Raw genomic sequence first — 21,698 nt, forward strand, 5'->3', positions numbered from 1 at the left:
CAGGTGGAAGCGACACCTATGCGCAGCACGTTGCGTTAATGTCGTCGGTGCAGACGGTTTAGTGCACTTCGCCATCTCTATCACGTTCGGCCCCCTTCAGTCAACCGCGTCTCTCCTCTAAATTCTGTCATTTTCTCATACTTTGCCCTTCTTGGAAACTCTTGACAGTCCACGTGAAGCGCAATCGTCACCACCATCATCAGGTACTCCTCCTGTTTCCTCCTCTCACTTTCACGTCCCTATATTGGTACACTGTATCCATTCCTTTCCGCCTACTCTCTGCACCCTCACTCTCATCATCACGCAGCCGTACGGGATGTATCACCGGTGAGAAAAGCTGGCCATGCACAGCGCGGGTGATTATCTGTCCGCCCAGTTTTCTTTTCATAATGCCCTTTTGTGTCGGAGCGGAAACTGCGTCGTTCCCTGGAATTTCCTGCACATGACGACAGGTTGGGGTGCCGCCCAATCGCAGAGCCCCTCCGGCATCATTTGCTCTTGTATTTGTGTGTGTGTGTATGTTTATAAGGAACATTACAGCAGCGTCGATAAGAGGCACCTGCAAGCATGCGATGTATATATGGAATGTCTGATGGAAAGGACAATCTCAGTTTGCTGTGAATGACTCTGTTCATGGACAATTCGCGATTAAAGATTCTGTCACCGCTGTCTGTACACCGCTCATAGCCACAGCTGTTTCGCGGCGCTAACAGAAAAAAAGAGAAAAATATTGACAGTCCATTGCGTTGCGCAACTCTGGTACCGCAACTGTTGCGGTGAAACATCTCATCTCATCGTTATTCATGTAGTTGTGGTTGGTGATGTTCGCAAAATCTTTCTCTTCACGAGTAAAACATTTATGCGTGTCGACAAGGGCGGCAGATAAGATAGAAAATTGAATTTTATCATCGTTCTCGGTCACTTATACATAACCGGAAGAAGCTTCAAAGATAGCTTCAAGGCTGTAGATGACTTTTAAAAATTCAGGACCTGCCTTGATAGAAACTATCAAAATTTCGAACTTCTGTTATACAAAAGAAAGCGAAACAACAGCAACAACAAATATGCGATGACAATATCTTTGTATGTTTCGCCGCTTAAGCTGAGACATCCTACTCCATTGCGTGTGAGTTGGCATGAGTGACACGAAGATGAATTGAATGTAACACGCACGCATATCTCCTATGGGGCGGAGCCTTATAGTTCATCCACTAGGCCTGTTGTCCTTAGGAAGTTCATAATTGACCGAAATGCACGGTTGCTGGTGTCTACAGGGTTGGTCCACAAGGTCTAATGACTTTAGACGGTCTTGTATCAATGGCTTCTAACTGACGGGAGTGTCGTTCCTTCGTCCATCGTTGGCCGAGATCGTCAGGCTATGCCCGACGGTGGCTGGGACAATGCAGGTTGGGCACAGCACCCTGCCATTGAGGCACGACCTGAAACAAGAAACCAATGAAGTGAAAGATTGGATCATATGCAGCGGATACGATCGATGAAAGGAAAAAATCTTACCTAAGAGTACACATTGTGTTTCGCAATGTAGTTCTACACGCTAACTGTTCTAGAGAATTGGGCAGCTCTGTTCCTGCACACTATAACACTGTTCAGGACATCTGGCTCCCGAATTCGAGTCCCGGGAGGAGACCCGGGTTCGAATTCGGGTGTTTACCCTGGGTTTTCTTCGGACAGTTTAAGGCAAATGTCGGCACAGCTCCCTACAAAGTCAGCTTAGGATGCATGATCCTCCCTACGATCGTTGTGACGTTGCCCGCCGGAGTGTGGCCGACTAGAGTAAGGAGTTTCATCATCATCATCAACAACACCACCACTGTTCAGCCGGAAGGAGCAAAGATTAAATGAACTCGCAATTTTTTATTAGAGAAACACAAAGATATGAATGTCGTTATGTTTGTGCAGTGAGACTCTCCGAACTGTAGTGAGTGTGGCGTTGTAGAGGACGTAGAACACATCCTTCTCAGGTATCGGAAATACGTTGTATTAGAGACGAGCCTCTCTGGACTCCCGAGCCTTCGACACCGCGAAACTGTTAGGTCCGACGAGGCGCTGAGGACACTTGAAGATTTTCTACATACAACCGGGCTTATGCACATTCTATGACTCGCTGAATGTGTGTTGTGTGTGCACCCAGGGATTCCGACATTTTACACTCACTTGGTCGAAACTTTCGAACTGCATAGTGAACTCCATCATCATCTCTGTTCTTCTCTGGTCATCATCTCTTTGTTTCCTCATCATCTCATCATATGTTTGCACTTTCTATGTGTAAGCGTACTGGGGTAGCCAGTTCGACTTCGTCGAAACTTACATCCCCTATTTTTTTCTTTATCACATCACCATCATGTCTGTGTAGCAAAAAATTTTTAGGGTCAGAATTCTGTTACACCTTTAGTTCTTGTACCTATCGGAAACATCAAGATCGTTATGTTTGTCGTAAAAAAAAATTAAGTTCAGCATTCTGTTCAGCTTATAATCCTTATTCCTTCTCCGCAGAACAGTGTTGCAGGATGGGTCAACACCAACTACCATTTCTGGTTACACTGACTGCACCGGCATGTTCACACAAGTAAAACACTGTAGACTTCATTGTACATTCCGCAAATAAAACACTCACTTTAGCTTGTAGAGTACCATATTTTTACTTATCTCTATCGACTTCAATCGTCGCCCTCATAATTGATCGTAATCGACTTCATGGTGTCATAACTAACACATTGAAACTTTAAAAGAACAGATATAACGTCAACGCTAGCGTTCCACATCGCGCGCGCACCAAAAAAGCCGCATCACTGAACGCTTGCGATCAATCAATATCCTTACGTAACAAATCACGAAGTTAAGCACGAAGCAGACATCAACAAAATAATGACCTTCTATAAGCTCGACTCATGCCCGTATAAGCCCTCGCAACAGGGTCGACTTGTTTACCATGTATTGCTCCTATCCCATAAAGCACACGCAGCCCTTCAAGCGCATGTACTATTACTACGTCGTAGGGGCTTTTCTTCAGACATACTGTTCGATCGTGCAGTGTTTACCCTCCGTTTAGGCTTCCCAAGACGCTGAAACGGATAATCAATTTCGCTCTCGCGAAATACAGGCAGAATGGCATGATCTCGCATGTCGCAATGCCCGAAGGGCCATTTGGAGATCGTCTTGGAGTGACGTGTTTGGAGAAATAACAGTATAAGGTTCAGCCTGAATCGAAAGAAGAGGAGTGTACAGATGCAGCGTGGTCTTAATGCGTCTTTTGAAGTAACAGGGCTGATGTAAGTTGGGCTCTTCACTCGATCTGATTGAGCCCTATAGATCTATAATGATTTATAGTTTTTCTTAGAGATATTGGCCACTTGGACGATGAAGGCAAAAATGTCTTTATTCACATTCCATTCGGGTGGTGGTGAAGAACATAATGAACACAAGGAATGAAACACTCCAGATAATTAAACTCTAATAAACTTGCACTTCGCCACGTTAAATACAAATAACGACGTTCATTGTATCCCATTAGGTTTTACATCCCAGTCTGTATAGCGGATTATTTTTGACCAAATCGTTTTACTTTTAACTGGTCACATTACTCCTTCACACACCTGACGCATTGCCGCCCCATACAGTTGCTCGTGCGCCATAAAAAGTACAACCAACATCATCGTGAAGCAGCAGCGGCATTCTTAAGTGGAAATGCGGGATAGAGGGACATAGATACACGGCATAAACTTTACTACGAGAATCTTTCCAACTATGATTTGAAGACTAATCAGTTACAGAAGGAGAGAGATGTTGATACGTTTTTTACGTTCAAACTCGAACTCAAATGTTAATACGTGGACACTCAGAAGCTTGAGAGATAATGTCTCTTCAGTTATATTAATTAAACAAGAGGTATTTATGCAATCCTGGTCATGTGGGCTCTTCGAGGCGCTAAAATAAATTACTAATTAAATAATTAATTATTACTTCGGTGGCAGACGTGCTTCGCTGAAAAATGAACGAGCTTCAGTTATATTAATTAAACCAGAGGTATTTATGCAATCCTGGTCATGTGGGCTCTTCGAGGCGCTAAAATAAATTACTAATTAAATAATTATTTATTACTTCGGTGGTAGACGTGTTTCACTGAAAATGGCACGCTGAAATACATTCTTCTGAAATTCTAAAAAATATTACTCTCCACTTGATAGAGCTAGCTGCGTCTTCAAACTTCAAGCCGAATATAAGCATCTATAGATAAGTTCAGGCACTATATAACGTATTGTAACCATGTTGTACGCACTTTATGCAGATACTTATTGCGTTGAGTAATATTGTAGAAGTAACACCAGAATAAAGGCAAAAAAAAAAAAAAGAAAAAATCAAACAAGGAAGTGTTATATAAAGCTCGCTTCAGAACTCTTGTCCTCCCCACTCATACGCATAGCAACATCTTTCCTCAAGAGTCGACACCAAATGGTCAATACACTTGCAAATTACCACGCCACGTAGATTGTACATACCCGTACCATTGCGACGTATAGATGCAAATAGAGAATATACTTAACGCGAACTGGCAATGGTTAACAGAAGAAAAATGATACGAAATGACTGAGAAGGACGCCGTCATGCAAGACAACCTTGGCTACATAACTTCCAACCTGATCGGCGATTAACATTACAGAGACTATTTTCGAGGTGACTCAGACCGGTGAGCAGCAGGTTCAGCGACCGGCAACGATCTGGTTTCGCCTGAGCCCCACCCAGCCAAGACGAGCTTCCTTTCAGCTTCCAAGCGAAAGCGTCACCCTCCGTTCGCATTCCATGTCCCGCAGGCAAGATCCAGGACAACTCCCGTCACCTGTGTACTTCACTCGTTTTCTTAGAAAGCATGACGTCTTCTTCTGCATGACCGTCTATTCGTATAAGACCGTTTGTAACAGAAGCACTTGCATCGCGAAAGAATATAGTCTCGTAAAAAAGCGGGTTAATGGAATTCCTGTTGCATGGACGCCTCGCAATGTACAAGGGTTTCCAAGTGGGAAACGCTTACGTGTACACAATAGAGACTTTTGAAACGATGGGTCGATCTGTTGATGATTTTTGAACAAGGTGAACGAGCCTGCTGCATGAGGTCGTTTGGTAGGATTGTAATAGGGCTGCTTGTTGTAGTGACGGCCTCTAGCGAAGCAGAATGGGATGCGTATAATGTGTTACGCGTTATAGCAGCTTAATGTTGTTGCAGGCACAGTTTATGTGCGGGTCGTATAGCGCGGTGAATGAGTTGTCCAGTAGTTTGTCGAGACGCCGCGCTAAGAGTAATTTGAAGAGTTGGGAAGAAGAATGACGGGTAAAACAGAAAGTGCAGCAAATGCATTTTCTTGCTTCTGTGTGACCAGACGATGTCAAGCGAACAAGCAAAACGCGATCGGCTATAATCGTAACTCAAACTGAAGTGAATTGAATTGAATTACGAGAAAAAAAGGTTCGTTCACTCTTAAGAATGAACTTCTCTCTTTCTTTGCCCTTAGGTTGGGGGAATTACGCAGGGGAGTGGTATATACTGTGGCCACCGAGGTGGCAATGGTGAAGACGATGAGGATGACTAAGCGAGAACTCGGGCCGGTCACGTGATAAGCAAACAGAAAAAACAAAACAAGCAAACTTATTAAGCAGTCCTCATTCACCACCTCCATCACTTCAACCATCACATTCTCCGCTCAGATTGTCATCGTCATGTCATAGTATAGGTAGTCAAACTCATAGCCCTGGCCAATCTTCCTTGTGGCTAATGGCCATTCTCCGTAGGAGAAAGCAGAAGAAGAAGAAGTGGAGGAGGAGGACTCACAAGCCTGCGGCAGCGCGATTCATCATCATCTTGGTCCAGTTCGTCTTGGTCCTTGGTGTTTGTCCTGCTTTACCAGAGGATTCTGGACCCTTTGCTGTTCGTGTGGACTTTGTTTTGGAGAAAAAGTAATAAACCCTTGTCATGTTGCTATTCTTGTCTGGCCTCTCTTCTCTTAGCTTATCGGCAAACGGCTTGGAACCCCGGGTGGGATGAGATTCCCACAATGCGTAGCATAATCATGTGATTAGTACATTGATTAGTTGGTCATTAACCTTTTGTGGGTCCCTGATGGCGACAACAGGAGCAGGCGGATGGTTCCAGTCCTTAGCTATCTTAGGAATAAAGGAGGTAGCAAAATAATTAGTGCGGCAAAAGGGAACAAGTACCTTCTCGGGATGCTCCCCGGTAACTGGATATGTGATGAAGACGAGAAAAGTGTGTAGACCTGGGGTGAACTTCACCACATTATGCAGTATGCAGTTCGTAATTGCCACAAAAAATGGCGTGTGTCCTCCGTTTTCATCGAATCAAGGGAGAGGACGTTGTCGTTCGGGATGATAGTTGGCTATAGGAGCGTGCTATGCGGTGTTACCATCGTTTTGGCGCACTATAGCCTGAGTTGCTTATGGGCCGTTAAAATTGAATCATCATCATCATCAGTTTTGTCTTAAGAGAGTAGGTGGAGAGTAGAATAGTGGTTGAAAAGTTGTTTCTCTCCTCATGGTTCGCGTGTTCCAACATACGGAACGACGCGTGAAGTCGTCTTCTCAGTCTGCTATAAAATTTCAGGAAGATTTCGATAGTGTGTTGGAGATATTTGATGTAGACTAAAAGATAACCTGGACTGTGATAGTTGTCTGGTATGTCGCGAAATGATATTTCATAATTTCAAATACAATGCACGGTAGATAGAAAAATGGAATTCCAAGTTCCCCTTTGAGTGGATTTGCTTTCAGCCCATTGACTCAATTTTGTTTTTCATGTTGCATCGTTACTTCGTAAAGAAGGAATACAATTAAAAAACAGCAATGATATATCAATAAGCTTCATTGCCGTTTTTCAATTGTCTGCTCTATTACTGACCTGACTTTTCCCGCTCTACCGGGGTATACCTCATGTGCTAAAGAAAGAAGACAAAGATATTGTGCTCCTAACTTCTAAAAGCAACTCACAGCAAACCTCTTTGGAAAACACCTCAGGGAAGGATCTCAGCAAAGCGAAGTGGAATTCACCTGGCTTCGCCGTTTTATAGTTTCGTACACTCGCGCGATGGCTTAATTTCCCATTTCCCATTAACTTTTGTTTGTATCTTATCTTTTCTTGACATTTCACATGGTCTGCTTCATTTCTCTTTCAGTGCCGAGCTGTCGCTGATGTGATGTCCAGCGTCAGTTTTTAGTGCTACGCAGTAACCGCGTCTACCAGATACCCGAGTATATATCTGTTCTACATTCCTCGGGTAGTTCCGCATTCGTCGAACTACGAACTCCATAATTTTCTTTAGATATCCGTCCGTTCCGGAGGAAGACACGGAGCCTGTTCCCCAAGCACACTCACTAGCTCAGACTACAAGAACTCGAAAACACATTACATCACCAAAATGCGAAATCACGAGTTGAACGCAAAAGAGATTATGAGGAAGTGTGTGTAAGCATTCACGTCAGTACGAATCTTACACTCCGTGTTCGCAAACCGTTATTGACGTCCCGTTTCCGCCACGCGAAACGCGTACTGAGTCGGAAGCCACGCGCACAACTTTGCTCATCCTACTTGTTTATTCTGGGCAAGTGATGTCAAGAGCGCGGGAAAAACCACCTCCCTTCGTAGCCAAGGACGGTAGGCAGATCTCGCGTAGGCTATCAAGACACGAGTTACTTGGGGCGTTAAAGGGTTGACCATGAAACTTTCTTTAACGTTATGAAAGAAGGCTGAAGAAACACGAAGGGATGTAGGTTCTTGTTTTATTAGAACATTTTTTTTTGTTTGCATTTGGAAGACAAATTGCTTAGCTCGAGTGGAAACTAATTTCTCAGCCCGTACAAACGATTGCTTGGGGAACGATGGAGTACGTGGGAGCATGTACAGTGAACAACGTGAAGTATTACGTAGGAGGAGGCGCTATATCAGTGCGTGAGCAACCCTGGTCTCGAGGAGTACTATATAGGGGACCGTTTGTGTATTATGTGGCTGGCATATACCGCGATCGAGGGATAACTGAACTCAGTTAATTACGGTATAGTTAATTAAGTCAGTTAATTTGTGTTTCATTCATAAGACGTGAAAGAGCAGGAATGTTTTTTTATGGGAGGGGGGGATGATATCTCGCTCTGAGAGAGGCGGCCATCGAACTTGTCTAACACTGTCGCCATCGTTGTTTAATTCATAAAGGGTGTACAGCGGATAATAATGTATATCAATAAGCGTAAAACTGCATTCTCTTCGTCGAAGCAGGATGAGAGTAGTACATACGTAAAAATGGGAACTTTTTAGCTTTAAGCGTCCCTACAAAAAGAAGTTACGGTGAAAAAGAATTAGAAAATACTCGAAAACAACATCAAAGGGACAATGGAGCCTTCAGCTAAAGGTTCACAGTCGTACAAACATAAAATTGGATGACTGGATCAGAATTGGATCATTAAGTCACCAATGCATGTTTGTTTTTCTTGCTCCCATCATCATAATCATTATCAATATCATAACCGGTCTATCACGCGCTTATTGGCGCTATTATTGACGGTACCTTCTCTCCATATTATATTCTGCCGATTAGGTGTGTGCGCAGGTTACATCTTCTTAACAATAACACGGAACTGAATTATGCGACATGCGCCGATGGATGCCGCACGAACGGTTCCATATCATTAGTACCACAAAACAGATAACACGCCTGGAAGCATAGCGTTACACTTTCTCGGAACCAGCGAATATTGACGATACCAGGGGAGGTCTTCACGTGATCCACCGGCTTCGTCGTAGCAGCTCAAAATGAAAAGTCTGTTGTCCGATAAGGAAACAAAAAGTTTAGTCACGTTACAATATCCGCGTAGAATTAATAAACTTTCCACAGTACATATAGAATTAATAAACTCCGGTCGCGTAATTTCAGGAACACGTGTACGACGGTATCGTGTGTTTCGTAGGGCTAAACAATACCTCCCACACACAACGAGCAGCATGAGGCCCTGTATGTTCATTATTTTGTGTATCCTCACTCATTGCCACTACATGTATTTGTTGTTGTATGTTAGACTTAACGTAGCATTACTATTGCATAACTGAAACATTTATAAGCCTGCAAAGCTGATATTAGCATTTCAAAACATTGTATTGGTCATTGCACGTATAGCAGGAGAAATACCAGCGACACTGATAAATCAGTAACTGGATCTAGCATCTAGTAGTTGAAAAAAAAAAGAAAAAGAAGATTGACTGGTATTCTTCCCTTCACTGTACTGTAGTTGAACGCTATGATATGGAACCTGTGCGTTCTGAATATCGAAAGAAGAAGAAGAGAAAGCGCGTTGAGCTTCCGAATATTCAGGGCTGCAGCAAAAGAAGCCTCGTTATGCAGCCTATATGTCCTGAATTTTCTGGAGCAGCCATTCACGTCAGTGTAAGGGTTACGGTGACATCATAGGAACGTATATGACCATCATATCAGACGTGGAATTTGTCTCGTATATAGCCTTCTCTACGTTCACAATTTGCGTGTGATCGCCTCGCGGACATCCCTTACCGTGTCAGCTATACGCATCGTGGAAGCGCAACAAATAATATAAACGAATGTTATGTACATTCATTGGTATTCCAGTTCAGCCAAATTGTATAGGAAGAGGCCCAAGAAGGCCGAAACAGCTGTTGCTGCCTTCATTCATATCCGCGTTCTTTCATGTTCGCGGGGGAGGGAGACAAAGCAGTAGGTGCCTGCTCTTCATTTTCAGGGCTCGAGCAGTACTATTTTTGAAGCGTGATGTGGGCGAGCATTGCGCTCGTTCCATCCTACAGTTTGCAATACAAACACGGGGGCAGAAACATTTGCCTCTGTCGCCTGTCCCCATTCTGCATTTTTTTTTTTTTTTTGGGGGGGGGGTATATTTATTAGAACAGAGATAAAAAACTGAAAAAAAGGAAAAAGGAAAGGAAGGAAAAGGAAAGAAAAAGGAGGAAAGGTCAGCTTGTTGGCTTGCTATTCCTCAAAAAAATAATAACAGGAAAGAATTAGGAAATAAAGGAAAATCTAGCAAAAGTTGAAACAAGGAGGACATAGATTAAAGACAAATAAGAGTAGTGTGTATAAGGGTGAGAGTTTGTCTTTAATCTATCTCCTCCTTGTTCCACCGTTTGCTAGTTTATCCTTTATTTCCTAATTCTTTTCTCTTTTATTTATTTCATTCCTCTTTGTTCATCTTCATTAATTTTCTTTTTGTTGCGGCCGACGTGCCGTTTAGCTGACCTTTCCCCCGTTTTTTTCCCGTTCGTCTAATAAATATACCCCCCCCCCCAATTCTTTCTTTTATTTTTTGGAGGGGCACTGATGAATGAGATGACAAGACTCGAGCTCACAGGCTGTTGCATGAGACCCGTGTCGTTGAGGAACCTCAAAACTGCTTTGATCACAGACCGGTGCAATTTGGCTCAGGTGGATTACCAATGGCCCCCTTATCCCCCCCTCCTTCCTGTTGTCCTCACTCCATCTGTCCACATCTGTACACCACTCATTGCCACAGTTGCTTCGCGGTGCTAACACTGAACTAAAAAAAATACCAATGGATATGCACCTACTACCCCGCTTGGCTACCTTAGCTATAGGCACATTCTGGCTCGGTATAAGTGTTGTGACGTGCTGAGTGCAGCACTTGTATAGGAGTTGACAAATCGGAATATTGGGAATGTATAAGATACCCACATATTTCCTAAACATACACAGAAGCGTATACGTTCCAGCGAACAATCATCGCTGACATGAATGCCACGTTAATAACCGCACATAACTACGTCTATCTAGCGCATGCATCGCACTCTCATTACCGTGTATTTACACGAGCGGCATTCCCCAGAATACTCCGGCGGAAGATGCCTGCTAACAATGGGGAATATCCTGCGATACAGTCACAAGATATCCCGCAGCAGACGACAGGAAAAGACGCTGACGCTGTCGTCTGCTAAGCTTCGTCTGCTAGGTGTGCAGTACGCCACTCCCAATATTCCGCACCGTGCGAATGCTCCACATAACACGGGATAGAACTTCGGCTCTGAGAGCAGTGTTTTCGCTCTTTCTTCCACTAGAATCTTCCGTCACGATGTCGCTCGTGTGAAAACACGGTTAATGTCGCAAATACCTGTGCATATCCATTTTGCCCCCGTCCCTCCTTTCCCCCTTATTCGGGTACTCCTTGATGTCAGTGCGCAAACAAAGAACACGAACTCTCCTATCCACTACGGCAGAAATAGCGTGCTTCATCCACAAAGTCGAGGCTGCGTGCCCCAGGATCATCCCTCTTACGCGGCGTTGCTCGAAAGCTCTAATTTCTCGAGCATCTCTGCAGCTATTGACGCAGTTGCCAGGCCAGTTCGGCCGAAACTCGTAAAATGGACCTGACCGGCTAATGGCGCTATTAACTGGAGGCCCGGGGAGAAGAAAATGTCCCTCTCCTGGCGTGTCCTTGTCATAATGGAATCGATGCATGCGTTTGCTATTATGTGAGCCTTGTATTTGCCCGCTCTTAAAGAGCTGCTGCAGCAGCTGCGATGAATAGCTATTGAGCATGTGTCGGCGGGTACCGATGATTATAAGCACCCGCGGGCCGTCGGAAGGATGTAACATTGTTTGTTACTTTTTTTTTTAACGGTTGATGGAAGACGAAGTTAGGTAGGTAGTTTTACCTTGGGGCATAATGATTCTACATTAACTATAACTCTTAGCGTTGGCGCTAAATAATGTAGAAGTCCGCGTCGAACTATTTTTTTGTTTGCCTATCTAAAACCACGAATTTGTGTTCCCGCCAATTTATGTAACCGTTCATGTGGCACGTAACACGCTCGACTTTATGTACTGGATATGAGTACTACTTTCGATGTGTAGTATGCTAGTAGCTGTAGTGCATTAACTGAAATCTTTGTCACACAACAGAAGCAATACACTATGCAAATGCTGAATTAATACGGCATTATTTTGGACAGTATCCGGAATACACTCTCAGTCGTACATTCATAAATTTATTCAGAGTTGGGCAATCCGGCACGAGAAAGCAAAAAATATTTCGTACGCAAAAAGACGGAAGAAAAAGAAAAATACTCCAACACTACTCAACACTCTAAGAACAAAGCTTCACCGCATTGCACGCTCTGCGTCAACCATTGTTACGAGTGATAGGGTTATCGCTTCTGATTCGCAGAGAGCGAAAGAGAGGCGGCGTACCCCTCTTTGTGTCAGTTATATTCAGATTGACACAAAATGGCATACGCCCCTACTATCTCTCTTCGGATCATCACTGGCAACCCTATCTTTCGTGGCAACGGTTGGCGCAGAGAGTGCTATGCGGTGAAGTTCTATTTCACCACCACCATCTCCACCTCTATTTTTAGAGTGAAAGAACCGAAGCCAATACCAGCGAAGTGAATAGTCATAATCACAGGCTATGTAGAGCATACAGGGTTTTGTTTTTCTTGGACGTATCTTTTTCTTTAAACAAAAAAAAAGGCTATGAGAGCTTTTACATAGTGTATTATGTACTTCTGTTGTGCGAAAAGATTTCAGTTAATGCAGTAGAGCTCTAGCGTACTATACATCGAAAGAAGTACTCATCTCCAGTACGAAAAGTCGAACGTGTTACGTGCCACATGCACGGATACATTAAATTCCCGGGAACACGAATTCGTGGTTTTAGGGAGGCAAAGAAGAAAATAGTTCCACGCGGAATCCTACACCATTTAGCGTCAACGTCAAGTGTTAAAGTTTGTGTAGAATCAATCTGCCCCAAGGTAAACGTACCTATAAGGCATTCATTATCTCACAATAAAGTTGTTATTGTTGTTGTTCCGCATGAAGTAACATTCCCTTTGGTCTTACCTTATGTGTGTGTGTGTGTTTTTTCAGGCTTAATGTGTGCAGCTTCCGAATTGTTCTAACACAGCGCATTTACCGCTGTAAAGCGCATTTTTCCTAAAATTATGGAAATTTAAAAAACGTCCCTCGCGTGACACGTATCGATGCATAACGCTCAACGGGTTTGAAAATACCGGCGTTCATAAAGCGCAGAGACTGCAAACTTCACATCATCGCTAGTGTCGACAGTAATCAATGTCTGTGCACTTACTGTGAGTATTTCTTATTACACCTATCACGGACGTATATAGTGTTTACTCGAATCATTCAAAGTTCGATCGGGCGGGGTTATGGTACTCTAGCACTTTTCAAGACTTCACCGCGCAGCGTCGCTGATGTATATGCGCATAACTGTGTTGCAAGAGGATCCCTCCTAGCAACGTTACACCGTGATAAGTAAAGGATGTGCTGATTCCATAAATCGGCTCTAACGCAGAAGAATAACATTTCTCATTATATCTGCGCTACGCTCTTTGTTAGCTCGTAGTTTCGATCGCCTGTTTCTTGCGGGGTGAAGGGCCCTTTTTAGTTATGGTTCTTAAAGCTGGTGCTGATCTCTGTTGAAAAAGATCATCCGTATACTGGACACGTGGAAGAAAGTGCTTCCTTGAAACTAGTGGGCTCTTAACGACTTAAAGATTTCATGCTCCGCGCTAGAACTTACTGCTCGAGACTGGTTAATTTTAAAAAGTCAGAACATTTTCTCGAGTAACTACTGTTCATCCGCACAACAACAAAGTGAGGCTGTTAGGTCCGTGTACAAGGGAAGTTAAGTAGATGTCGCAAAAATGTCGAAATATTGTATAGGATGAGCGCATACTGAGAGATCAATTGCTTACTGGTCGCGTGTCAAGCGCCACAGAGAACGGGGACTCGTCAAACATTAAGCTTATTATCGTTGCAGCGGTTCATAAAAGGAGAAGAAACAAAGAGAAAGCGGCTTCGTGCTGCTTAACATGGAAATGATTGATTGATAAAAATGATTGATTGATTGATTAATAGTGAAGTACTCTACATATAATAGGGTACTTCACTCGTCTTGTCGAAACGTGAAATGTACCAAACTCAAGCCCAAGCCCAAGGACATGACGTCATTTCACATGTACTCCAAAGTTCAATGTAGCTTTCTTAATCGCACTCTGTTCGTTGACATATAAATGTGGCATAAACAGTATGATCTTTCGATACCTCCTTATTCCTCTGTAAGAAGGCACTGTTACAATTTTACCCTTCTAGTTTCGTAATAGTTGTAATTTAGCTTAGTAATGTGATGGTCACTACATATTTCATGGTGTTCTAGCACCGGACTTAAGAGTGTCATATAGTCAACGGTATATTCTTCTGCAGAAGAGCAGCGAACAACAAACTCATGATGATACTGTGGGGAGATTCTCCTCTCCAGAAATAGAATGGTACGCCATTGCCATTGGATCTGTTATTGTTATATGGGACGACAACTACGATGATGACGAAAGAATGTGCAGGGAGGAAGGAGTGTAATGGGAAAGTACGAAGACCGCAAGATATGGATTGCAAAAAGTTGACAACAGAGAGCAGAGCTGTCCTAAGTGTGATCGGTTTATCCCCGAGGATGGGTACTAAGCTGAGAGGTCAGTTGTCAAGTCCCGCAATTTGAGACCACAATAGGTGTCGCTCGCTTTTTGCGTCGGTGACAGACAAGAAGGAGCATGCGCTCGGAGCATAATGAGCTTTGTCACAGCTTATTTAGTGGCGGCGCGAAGTGAAAACAGCTTGCGTACCAGACGTTTCACAACGAACGGGGGGACATTTGTGGGAGGATAGCGTAGGACCCACAGGATACATGAGGGATTGGGTTGGGATGTCAAGTCGACACTGTTAGGCGGTCAAATAAGGATATCAGTGGCGAGGGAATAATCCCCTGTCTCGATCTTCTTGAAAGTGTGATAGGGACAGAAGTCCCTATCACAGAAAGGACGGAAGTGTGCTGCTGATGAACAGCCACAGCACCGGTCTCGCCGTTGTCGGATATTCTGGAGTGGCCGGGAACCGATGAACGACGGAGGTGTGATCTCTATCTTTCAAAGTCTTCAGGTCGGATGTCCGTCACTATCAGGCCGAGTAAACCGGATATGTCATTATGCCCAAGTTATAGTCACGATTTATTTGTTGTTGTTGTTGTTCTTGCGCACTCAACGGTTTGTCTTGGAATCAGTGTAGCGGACACAGTGTCGTACTTCGCGACTTGACGCATGCTGCAGAAGCAACAACAGGACTGTAGACAGGTGTCGGCGTGTCGACGAATTATGATGAGACTGCCCATACCCACGCAACTCGAAAGAACGTCGCTGCAAATGACGTATATCCGTGGTGGATGAGCCATCCCTATAGCCAGTGGTATATAATTCTCATGTCTGAAATCCAGCGCGAGAGAAAGTGCGAAGAACCTACAGTTCAGATCCCACACCGGTTCTTCCTCAGCTTCAAGAATCAAGTACAGCTGCAGCTCAAGCACCTTGTGCAAGACCCTCTGTCCAATTTCTGTCTCTTCTGGTAATTTTCCTGGCATCGCACTGTCTGCGACGGGGTCGACGTTCTCGGAGGCCCTGATTATCACAGGAGCTAGACCTATCGTGTTCGCCTCCGCTTTTTCACCAAGAAAACTAACAAAGGAAATTATAGAAAACGCAAGGGCGTTATGGTGGAATGGTATATATGACACATACCCCACTTGCTTTTGCAGAAAAAGAGTTCTCTTAATTGGTCTCCCAGTTCGAAAATAAGAAAGCTAAAAGTAAAAAAAAAAGCTGTGTTTGTGTCTTTCAGTCTCAGAACAGTTACTTTGCATGATGTGTCTTTGGTACGTTGTTAAAACAGAATTTTGCCACAGAGCACGCTCCTAGAAATTCATAATTTCGAGTGATATCATTCTGCGACCTGATTGGTTGAAAATGGGAGGAGGCACCTATCTGGGACACATTATGCATGCCTCAGGAGGAGGGGAGGCAATGATTGAACTGGTTTGCCGTTATTGGCCACACTGAAGTGGGCGTCGTCGCGACTACCACAGAAAAAAAAAAAAAAAAAGAAAAGTGAGAAGTAGCTGGTGGAGGAGGAAGGGTGGAGATGCGCAGAGGGTGCGTGAGTATGTCGGGAAGTGCAAAGTGCTATAGGGGTCGTTGGACAAGACCCCCTCCTGCCGATAGGCGACTCCCCCTGTTTTGAACAAATCAGGACTCTGGATGATACCGTTACGAATGGGGGTTGGCTAGGAGCGTGCTACGTGGTTAAGTTCTGTTTTAACAGAACCACCACCACAACCTGTCTAAACAGTATATGTATCATATGGTAAAATCACAATTAAGCAGCATGCCGTTCACATGTGCTTCTTACTGTTCACGCTTTTCTTTCCCCTTTTTTCTTTCTTGCAGTTTGCGTTCCTGAGATTTCCCCATTAGAGTTAGAGTAGTTAGAGATTTCCCCATTAGGCCAGGCTATATACCAGAGCTCTGAGCTTGCAGAATGACGACGGTATGAATGTGCCCGGGAGAAGCGCCAGCCTCTTGCAAGTCCTTTCCCTCTGTTTTTGTTTTCATAATAAACATATATTCCCTCCCCCCCTTGCAAGAAGTAGAACAAAAACAGTTTAGGTGGACTATATCAGCCTCTTTCCTCCAGAAGAACCGAACGACGAGCCCCCGTGCTGCCTGATTTAATGTCCGTTGGGACGGTCTCGCGCAGAACGACGACGACAGTTGTCTTGACGATCGTTACAGCATGACCCACGCGAGAGCAACAACGCCGCGAGCATGCCCTCCACTCCCGCTGTGCCCCCGCACGTCACCGCAAGCTCGATGACGTACAAGCCTACACCGATAACAATATGTACGCGGCACGTGCCGACTCGTTACACAATTATAGGAATGATATTACCACGCACAACGAGCGCTTTACGCATCGTTCGCAGGGAACACGTATTCGAAATCAGGAACACACGTACAATACGCTTTACGAATAACGGTCTTTATAGGTTATATATGTAGCACGGTCAGAGATATTCGACATACCTCGTACATCGAATTGCTAGGTGCGATTACGTAACTTATTATCGCCTGGAAAGCGAATCCTTCTCTATTGGAAAAAGAATGCCGTTGGAACGTGCGTGCAATATTGTTTTGGTCCGCGAGACTCCGAGCGAATGTTATTTGATTACCTGGGGTCAGCAGGCACGTGCCATTTAAAAGGACGAAAGGTTATGTATTTCTTTTTAGTTTGTTTCTTCCTAGAAACGCTGTCGTCGTTCTGCTCGTTCATATGTATAGGCGAAGTTGCCCCTTTTGGATGACACAGCAAGAGGACGACGGGTGAACAAGGTTTCGTAAGTTGGAATTCTGTAAATTCGAGAATAGAAGAGCTGGGACCATACGATGTAATAAATGTTCCAGCGAGGCTATTTTCTCCGAGATATGCGACTCTATGAAGAGGTAAAAGCTTGTACGGTGCCGTAAGGTGTCGTCCCCGATAATAATAATAATAATAATAATAATAATAATAATAATAATAATAATAATAAAGAGAGATTTCATACCGCTACTTGCATATGTTATATTTTGTATGGTTAATAATTCATTATCACTGTAGTTATTATTATTATCTCGAGAAGTTGCTTAAAGAGTGTTGACTACAAAAATTAACAGCTACAAACGTCCCTTCTTGGTTTCCCCTCATTTTCTAACCTTTTTAAGTACGTTGTCATATTAAAACACTTTTGGGACCTCTCATTTAGGACCCCTGCCGGCGAATGCTGCCCTTCCAAACACAGGCGGGTTAACTTTGTTGTGCGTTTCTCACACACAAAATATGGACTTTGTCGCAGGCAATGTTATGCATCTTGCATCTTCAAGGAACTTCCCTTCGACTTTTTTTTTTCTTTGGAAACAAGATACAAACTTAAAAAAGCGCTACGACAACTTTACCATACGACGTAGTACCTTTATATGTGTTTATATATTGTCTAACTGTATGCTGCTGACTGCCTCAGGCCCAGTGCAACAAGCCTTTCGGCTTAGACGAGCCTGTTGACTATACTTGTAGTGTGCTTTGTTGAATAAAAATTATTATTATTATTATTATTATTATTGGCGAGAAAACGTTTCGTCTTGTGGTACAAGAACAACTACTTTATTTTGATGACGACTATGATGATTGGAGTAGCTGAACACCGCTGGTGACACTCCACTGCAGTGTACGCGGTAATTCGATTTAATTCGATATAATGATATTTATTCGATATATTCGATATTTATTCGATATAATTTAATTCGATATAATGATAGTAATTCGGGGCTTTACGTCGTCAGGCAACTGTGATCATGAGCGACGTCACAGTGGTCGGTTCTGTGGATTAATTCTGCCCACCTGATGGTCCTTTAACGCGCGACGAAATCTCGACACACGGAGCACCACGTTTATCGTCCCTCGCGGAAGACGAAGACGACGTCTGAGCAACTTGTACCCTTCCACCAAGTTGCTACCGTCCTCGGCCGGGTTTGAACCCGCGATCTTGGGATCAGCACGCGGACACGATACCGACTGAGCCACCGAGGCCGGCTATAGGATATAATGATAAGCTCCACAGTGAGGACGCTAGGTCAGATTGCTCACAGGAATATATCAGATACTCTCCACATTCACCAATTAAGCGCGCGGGGTTTGTTAATCACTTTAGACCGAGCTTTAATTGCAATCATGCGTGTCGCAGTCATTACAGCGCATTCAAAGTTACCTGTAGTTAGCAGACGTTGTTTATAACGTCGCTCACGGAACACGGAAATGTGGTGGGTGGTGGTAATGATGTGTACAGCTTGCCGATGTTGGCATGACAGTTGTGGGCAGCGTCACGACTGTAGACGGAAAATGACATCAGATTGTGAGAAGATGAGGATCGGGGTAGGTCGACCTATCGATGATGCCCCCAAGTTCAAGTCCAATAAGCTAGTCCAAGCCACAAGAAGTACAAAAACTTAAATTAACAGCCGATAAATGTCTCCAAGCTATAGCTCGTTTCAAGAAGGAAGCATGAGATACATTCTGACCTCGCAAGCATCTCTCGGAGGCCGCACCTCTATAAGGCGCACAATAGCCCTCGGGGTATACGTTTCCTGTAATGCGCGAGGTGTTTTTTGCGCGCGTCATCACCAAACACTTCCTCAGAATTACTCTCAGCATTTCCTCTGTTCCCAATGGCCTCTAGCTGACGACACTGTTGCATTTTACATACAGGGAGTCGATCTTGCACCGGAAGATGGCGCACCTAAGCAAAGTGCACCGCGTCACCGTATTGCTGATCGTCTGCGCGCTGTGCCAGGTTCGGAACTTCGAGGTGAGTGACTCAATGGCTATTGGGCTACGAGCAGCAAAGAATGTAACAATAGAATGTAATAGTAATACTAATATAACAATGTAACAATAGAATGTAATAATAATAATAGTAATCCAGGACGCCGGAGAAGAAACGGTAATCAGTGTAGTACAATCAGTATAGGCTCATTTCGAGAATATTCATATTTACAATGTAAGGCGTACTGCCCACGCCGGCGTAGTTCACATCCCGCGACCAACGTCAAGCAACGAACGTCAGACAGAGCGGAAATGAAAAAAAAAAAAATAAATAAATAAAAAGAGAACGTGGTTCTCGAGGGCAGTGAAAGTGATACCAAGAGCTCTTTATCGCGCGATCTATGCAGAGCGCCAGTTACCTTCGCGTGTCCTTGATTCCTACGGTTATCCAGGGTGAACAACCCTCTGTCCAATCAGTAACTTCCCAACGTAACAACGTAACCATGAAATAGAGTGATACGACGGAGATATCGGTTGGAGCAATTGAATACAAAAACGAGTCTACACTGCCAGGGCAATTCAAAGTGGCGATTAAAGGGAAGATATCCTCCGCAGTGACGGTGATTGCGAATAAAACCGACAGTGTTACGTGAAGGTCGGCGATTAGAGTGAATGGATAAATAAAACGTTGTGCGTAAGCATAATAATCCCGTAGATTAAAATCACGCGTTGGTCACGCGTTCGTGCATCGTATATCGGGACAGCTTCCTCACCACACTGCACCCTATGGCCAGAGGACACCGAGCAAATAATGTTCGTCTGCGAGCGATACGCAGCAAGTCGTGAAGTGCTAAGGGGTGCATTGGACAGATACGTCAATGGACCCCTTGACATCAAGAAAGTGCTCCGCAACTGGCCAGCCGTTTATCGGTCAAGTTGTTTCCCACGTGTGATCATTCCTTTATCAGGAATCTCGTAGAACACACACCTTTCCGGAAATTTGGTATCGAAGCTCAACCTCTCCATATTTTTCTTCTTTCTCAACCGAACCAAACTAGATTAAGATCAATTTCAGTGAAAACGTTATGTTGCGTCTTAATTTTCATTCTATTATTTCATAATTCTACTGAGATGAATTTTACTTAATTCTATTTATCTAATTTTATTTACGCTATCACATTCTCTTTGATAGCACATGATAGTACAGTAGTATATTCTCACTATTTTAACTTTAATGCAGTGTTCCTATCACACTTCGCCGAGGACCCATTTTCGTTTTGCGGCGGAACAGAAATACAGGCACACGACACATTTGTTTTCAGTGCTTGTTTGGAATTAACTACATCCGCTTCAGAAAGCCCTTCGGTGCGGCCCGGTGTGCGAATACGCCATATTCTTGAAAATGATGATGACACGCGTGTGTAGTGACACGAAAGAACCGGTACGTTTAGCTAAGCACCATATACTTCAATAACATGGTCGCAAGACATCCGTTCATTTCAACCCGTCGTCACCTTCAGCAATGATTCGAACTTCGAAGCATCTATACGAGCTTCATGAAATGAACATCAACAGAATAACGTCAGTCTGGGAAATCAATCAATCAATCAATACCAGAGGCATGGCTGAGCGTTGGTGGTAGCCAAGGTCGTACTGAAGACTGGGAGGTGGTGGCGGGTTCGAATACTGCCATCCGCTGTGCTGTCTGAGGTTTTCCCTGGTTTTTCCCAAGACTTTCCAGACGCATGTTGGCACAGTTCCCCCTGTTCCCTTCAAGCCCTGAAGCCCTTCAAGCAATTGAAAATTCCGGCATACGAGGCCCATCCGCACCCCTAGTCACAGACGTGCTAATGGCTTACCACACTATCTACGCCGCAGGCCACAGGCTAGTTCTCCAGTGGGTTCCAGCCCATTGTGGTGTCGTGGGGAACGAGCAGGCCGACAGCGCCGCAGAAGCAGCCCTCTCGTATCGGAAACGGACCCGTATTGTTCTGCTGAGAGGAGACCGCCGTTCCCTTCTGCGACGCCTAGTGACACCCCTGGCTTCCCGCCAACGGACAACCGACATTCTTCCCCCCTCTATGTTGAACAGAGTTGATCCCACGCTCGCTTTTCGCATGCCACGAAACACCTCTCGTCAAGATGCTGCATTAATCCACCGAATGCGCCTCGATGTGGCCTTTACAGCTCAGTGGCGTTACCGCTTAGACAAGTTGACTCTCCCACCTGCTGCCACTGTGGTGCTCTTGACGATCTGGAGCACATTCTTCTTCATTGCCCTCACTACGAACCTTCCCGAACCACACTCTTCGAGTCTCTTCGTCAGCTGGACTCTCGCCCTTTCTCCCTATCGAAATTGCTTGGTCCCTGGCCCAATCCAGCCCCGCAACGCTCTGCGCTCAAAGCTCTTCTGACATTTCTGGACACCATCGG

The 21,698-nt window shown here is 44.3% G+C and overlaps 1 long non-coding RNA gene across 4 annotated transcripts in view; it reads right to left on the bottom strand.

Annotated features, from left to right (window-relative positions):
• Window positions 1–883: 883 nt before the first annotated feature.
• The window catches only part of LOC135393985 (uncharacterized), a 416,022-nt gene continuing 395,207 nt past the window's right edge, over window positions 884–21,698 (bottom strand). For all 4 annotated transcript variants that reach the window (XR_010422737.1, XR_010422736.1, XR_010422735.1 and 1 more), the window contains one exon: window positions 884–1,439. This is a non-coding gene — a long non-coding RNA (uncharacterized LOC135393985). The remainder of the gene's footprint in view (window positions 1,440–21,698) is intronic.

This window comes from Ornithodoros turicata, chromosome 5 (assembly GCF_037126465.1).
Source record: "Ornithodoros turicata isolate Travis chromosome 5, ASM3712646v1, whole genome shotgun sequence".
In the NCBI taxonomy this organism is placed as follows: Eukaryota; Metazoa; Arthropoda; class Arachnida; order Ixodida; family Argasidae; genus Ornithodoros; species Ornithodoros turicata.